Raw genomic sequence first — 6,296 nt, forward strand, 5'->3', positions numbered from 1 at the left:
TCTTATTAAAAATACAATAGGTCAATTGTGATTGATTGTAAGAAAATAATGACATTTAAACATTCACTACAAGAAAATGGGCCTATAACAACGTTTTTGATATGGCGTTTTTTCTAAAACGTTGTTGCAAAGGTTTTCAAAATATTTTTTAACCAACTCATTTTAAAAAACACACGTGTAACCTGGTATACTTGCATAATTTCCCTTTTAAGGCCCACGCGTTTTTCATTTTTCCATTTCTCTTAGTCCCAGTTAGATCTAGGGCTTCATCACTCCTCTTTCTTATGGTGAAAGTTCACTAGATCGAGCATCGTATGCTCCGATTTACGATCGTAATCTCTATCCGACTCTCTTCGTCTTGGCTCAAAGCTCTCAATCACTTCGATTTGAAGATTAATTTTGTGAGTCTCATTCTCTGATTTTTTGATTTTGTTTATATACGAACTCAGATCTGTATCTACGATCTCAGATCTGTTTGATATATATACTAATTTATGTTGAAGAGAACACAGATCGATCGGTTGATTGATTTTTAGTCTATTGATCGCGATCGAACGCTCTTTCTCTGATTTGATCGATTGATTGCTTTCGTTTAGATTTGTAAGCTTTAGTCCCTGTGCGCATATTAACATCCTCAAACAGACTCTACTTCTAACTCGTTCATGGTAATCTTTGTGTTTGTGCTTCGTATGCAATTCTAGGGTTAGTCTATTGAGGCTAATGCTGCTCATAGACTATATGGAAACAAATGGGCAATGATTGCTAGGCTCTTCCCTGGTAGAACTGACAATGCAATGAAGTATAAGCCCTGTTACAAGCCCTGCACCAAAATTGTAAATGACGTCGCAGGTAATTGCCCTTCCTTCTCCTACTTTTGGTGCTCAGTAATCTTATAATGTCACATTTCTCTTGTTTATTTATTTATTTGTTAACCATTTGCCTAAATTGTAATGTAAATTTGTGGTAACTATATTGTTGTCGAATCGTGAATCGAATCGTTAAAAAGTGAATCATAAATCATTTCAAACTGTAAATCATAAGATTTATATTATTTAATATAATATATAATAAAGTGTTTAAAATCGAAATGTATACAGTGTTTAATAAAAACTAAATTATTAATATGACTAAATTATAAACGTATATACACATAAAATCAGATATATTAATTTAAGTAATTACGTTAGTTTGGTGAAAACGTCGATGTTTCATGCGTTATATAAAAAAAAAATAGAAAAAGAATTGAATTGCAGTGAATTTTGTGAATCTCAATGAATCGTAGTGAATCATAAATTGAATTGTACAATTCACTCAATTTTCGATTCAGCAGCACAATTCGAATCGTTTTTGTTGAAACTCGTATATGTTTGGTTTTGCTGATGCTGTTTTTAAAATGTTTAATGTAATTATGTGTGAATCAGAGGCTGATACCTAAACTCTATATAATTAAACAACATGCTGAATTTTTCTTAGCTTCTTGTTGGAGTCAACAAAAAAGTCTGTGTTGGTTAGCTTTTGATCATTTGGGTTCTTTATTTATTTGGAATTTTTCAAATATATTTGTCCTCTTCTTTTCCTTCATATAAAATTATACCCATTGCTTTGATGTTTGGGTGCAAGCATATAACTTTCGATACTTGTTTCTATTTTTGATGTTTTCAGCAGCATGAAAACATCAAATTTGGTTGTGCCTAACGCAACAAAGGCTGTAAGTATGCAGAATATTATGGTGAGAACTTGTTGTTAGCTTTAGCCATCTTGTTTAAATTCAGTTAATGTCTTTTTTGTTTTTTGATTTGTCAATCATGCTTAGACATAGTTTTTTCGAGTCCTATATGCAAGTTTTGCTTCTTTTTTTTCCCTCCCATATAATCGGAGGAAATATGGTTATTTTTCTTCAAGTCAAGAAGGAGCTGCTTCTGTTTATACTTTAGTAGATGGAAGTGTTGGAGATTGGTTTGGAGGCTTCCAATATTCAGCTGGACAACAGGCTAACGAAGCTGTTCAGGACTAGCTATTGTCTCGTAGTTTTACTAGGTTCATAGTCTGCCGATTGTTTCTGAGTTTGAATTTGGTCATTTGGGGATTTTATACTTACAGTTTTATCTGTTGTTCATGCATGTTCCTCTTTGCAGCTTGGCTGTTATATTTGGCGCAGGACTTGTAACCAGTGGGCAATGATTACAAAGAATGTTACATAAATTTTCAAGCTATGTTTGTATATGTTACTGTTATTAACTAGTGAAGAGAGTTGTTATCTTAATTGATGTGTAGTGAAATTTGCAGGTGGAAGCTTCTATTCAAGAGGTAATTGAAGGGTCATAATTGTTAAACATTGTCATATTTATTGTAATTATTTATTACCTTAACTTCACTTGCCTTGTATTCTTTGTTAGACACTCTACATTTTAGTCTTGACATTGGGAAATTCTACTTGTGATGAATAAGTTGCCATCACTTATTAATGTTGCAGATTGCCCATCTGAATATTACGTTTGAACTGCTTCCTTTCAGCTAATCATATAATGATAGAGAGCAGTTATATTAGTGCTGGCTCCTGCTCATGTCAGGTTTGGTCATCTTTCTGTCAAATTTTGTTACTGGGTTGGTCCTGGACTACCTATTCATATGTTCATGACTTCAGCTGGCCAAATTGATTTATTGTTCCAACTGGATTTGTATTTTGTGGGTTGCATCCACAAGGAATGATTAAGAATGCTCTGCAGTGCATTTAAAGTTCTGTTTCAGTTAATGCCAGCATGTTGTGGGATCCATTATAATCCTACTGTTCTTAACATGAATTTCTAAGATTGCATGTTGATTTGTTACATGACTTGTGTTGCGAGAGGTAATTCTTGAAGTGGATTTTTAAGATTGCATACAAAAAGAGATGGTTGAAGTTTCTACTCTGATGAAAAAATAAACACACAGAAAATTGACATAACATTACATATAATATTGGTTTTGGCCATGGATCTGTTTTAATAAGATTTGCTCAAGAGTGAGAAATTGTATGCCCTTGTATGACAGGGTTTATGTTATATCTTGCACTCCAAGGTGATTCAATACAACAAAATTTAGGTTCTTTTTATTTTTTTGTAAATGAGACCATTGCATACGGAAGTGGTAAAGGCTTCGGCTGCCAAGTGTGAGGAACATGGGTTCAAGTCTGAAGGCAGTCCTCTTGTATAGATTAGATTATCAAAGGTTAGGTCTACTCAGTCTCCCATCCCAACATCGTTGATTATTGGGGATGATATTTTGTTTATTAAATTGATTTTGACGGGATTTGATTGTTGAGCACTGTATTTATAGTTGCATTTGAAAAAGTATGCTGATGAAAATGATAAAGTTGATTGATGATAATATGCAACTGTTTCCTTCTTATGCTACATCAATTTCTTTATTGTACTTTCAATAAATATATCAGTTGCTTTTGTTTTTTTAGTAGATTTGAACATCGTCTCCATTTTATTCTGGGCATGAAATTTACATAAATTTCAGTGGAAAGTTGAATCTTGGTTTAGGGGGTTTTATTTATTTTTAACCAGTCACAGAAAGTGTTCCAACTTTATGATTGTCATTACTTTCATTTCTGATTTCTGACTTCATTTTTTTGTTCTTTAATGCCTTTTGCAGGCTTGAAATCTCATGTTGTAACATTATATGAAGCAGGAAAACTAGGCCATATTAGCATTGTAGATCTTTGCAAGGATTTGAGTACATTAGAGGGAACAAAATTTGAGGGAGAACTGCAGAAGTTTGCCAATCATGCATTTACTCTGATGTGGTCTAGAATGTTTGATATCCGATGGAGTTGCTATTGATGAGAGAACTGTAAATGTTTGATATCCTGTGAGCCTGCGAGACCAATCTCAAGACAAAAGAAGTCAGTCTTGTTCGATATGGATTTTTGACATCAGTTAGTTCAGGTAATGAATTTTTTTAGAACTCACCAAGTTTTACACTTGAATTACGATTTCTAGGCTTATTAATTAATTTCACTGAAAAAATTAGACTACAAGCGTGAGAAACACACATTCAAGTCAGAGATCTTGTTCCTCCTTGTTTCTCTGATCTCTACTAGTGTGAACGAACCTCTATGGTCCAATAGTTCTGGAATATGCACCTTAAAATCTAAAGTTTTCTTTTTTTTTTTTTTTGAATTGTTGAACTAACATAATATGCTTTTCATAATTTGATTATATTAAATCTGGAACAAACAGGGAATACATGTTATTATAATGGTGATTTATGTATATGCTTTTATCTCTTCATGCTTTTGATATTATTTATTGCTTTGTTCTAGATTATTTTCAAAAGGATTATAATTTGTAACTGTTATTTATTTATCTGCAGTTCAAAAGGACAATTTTGCTGAGGGAAAGGTCTGATTCAAGATGTAAAAAGGAATTTGCTGCTTGTTTTTTTTTTTTTTTTTTTTTTACCAGGCCCAAAATTGTAATCTTGTTAGAATTTTTTTTTTTATTTTTATTTTTGGTAAGAGCATTAAAATATCCAAGTGTGTTGATGGGTGAATTTTAGAACTTTTTTATTTTTTTATTTTAAGATTGGGGTGAAGTTCAGAACTTAAATATGCTTCTATGAACATGTATTTATTTATTTTTCTATCAAATATCAAATTTGATGGTTTTATTTTATCAACTTCAACTTTTATTTTTATTTTTTGCTATGTTATGCTTTATGGTTTTATGCAAATTGGAATGTGAATAAATAACCAGCCAGCTCAACAACATATTTTATATTAATGAAATTATGAAATAAAGAAAAAAGATGGCGTTTTTGTTCAAAAACGTCACTATATCCCGTGATGTCATCAGTTATTATTTAAACAGATTGCATAATATGCCGACGCTGATGAAAACGCCACTTCAAGTATTAGCGACGTTTTTAAAGCGCCTTATACCTATAGCGACGGCCGCGTCAGCGACGTAAAGTAAAAACGCCGGTATATTATTTTGGCAGCGTTTTTGGCTCCTATAGCGGCATTTTTTAAACGCCGGTAAAGGTAATTTTTCCTGCAGTGATTCAATAATATTTGGATATGTATGTTTTTAATAAGATTGTTAGTAAAATTTTAAGTAAATGTAACATTTCTCTTTCTTTGAACCTTTACCCACAAAATTCAAAATCCTAAAAATTTCTAAGAACCCCCAAATAAAAGTATTATTCTAAAAACATCAAATCCACCAAAATGCACACCCCTTAACACACCTCTTAAAAATCCGTCATCTCCCAAAATCCTTAGTTGTTGAACTCAAATTTCCTCTCATCGTCAACTGTTAAACTCTCATCGTTGAGCTCAAGTTTCCACTTACCGTCGACCTCTGTTCGCCGTCGATCTTGGTTACAAACGTTCTCTCACAGTCTACCTCTTTTCATCATCAATCTCCCTCAGTGCCAATCTTTGATCGTCAACGTCGCTCTGCCACCATGTTCGGGCCAGTGTTGCCGAACAAATTACCCATGTTTGGACGTATGTTACTGACTAATTTGTATATATTCGGACATGTGTTACCAAACATTATAAACACGTAAATCCTATGTCTGTAAACAAGTTTAACCTATCAAAGTTTAACAAATAAAAATAAGTATGTATCAACCAGTTTAATTAATAAATAAAACTAAAGTTCACCGCATAACCAAAACATAAGTATGCGTTAAGATTATATCTGAACATATGAATAAAAAAGTTCGGATCTAAAGTGCCGAACATATGAATAATGTTTGGTTAGACGTTGCTAAATTAATACCTTTTAATTTTGGTCCTGTGTTGCCATTTTTTTGGCATATGTTCAGGAATTTAATATTGAGAAAAAGTTAAACCGTTTTCACCATTTTTTTTATTTTTTATTTTTTGAAAAAAACTTATTATTGCAAGGTCAACCTCCTTCAAGTTACGAATATCATCCAAGTTATGAACCTCCTTTGAGATTACGTTGTAATGCTACATTCGTCTCATGGTATTGAGATTATTAGAAAAAATTTTACTCATTGCCACTGTTAGAGAATTGTGTATTGTCGAATAGTTGCAGCCGAAAGTTGCTAGAAGCTGCCAAAAGACTAGCCACCAGAAGGTTTTGAAGGGTTTGAGGATTTTAAAGTGTGTTAGTGGTGATGGAGATGGGTACTTTCATAAACCTTGTGTTATGATTTGGTGGGTGAGTGGATTTAATCGTGAGATGTGATGTCTTAAAATAATTCATGTCATCTTTAGTAATTTTATTTAAGATTATTATTGTAATAAAAAAATAAATAAAATAGGAAGTCCAAAA

The 6,296-nt window shown here is 32.5% G+C and overlaps 1 long non-coding RNA gene across 2 annotated transcripts; it reads left to right on the plus strand.

The window, feature by feature from the left end:
- The first annotated feature begins 259 nt into the window (after positions 1-259).
- Positions 260-4,870, plus strand: LOC145796520 (uncharacterized). 2 transcript variants are annotated; one of them, XR_014336986.1, is made up of 5 exons: positions 260-401; positions 702-849; positions 1,663-2,570; positions 3,640-3,932; positions 4,360-4,870. It is a non-coding gene; the product is annotated as an uncharacterized LOC145796520 (long non-coding RNA). The 2 variants fall into 2 exon arrangements; XR_014336985.1 differs by having other exon boundaries at positions 260-849.
- The last annotated feature ends 1,426 nt before the right edge of the window (positions 4,871-6,296 follow it).

The sequence above is a fragment of the Camellia sinensis genome, chromosome 8, assembly GCF_055761805.1.
Source record: "Camellia sinensis isolate YWXY chromosome 8, ASM5576180v1, whole genome shotgun sequence".
Classification (NCBI taxonomy): domain Eukaryota; kingdom Viridiplantae; phylum Streptophyta; class Magnoliopsida; order Ericales; family Theaceae; genus Camellia; species Camellia sinensis.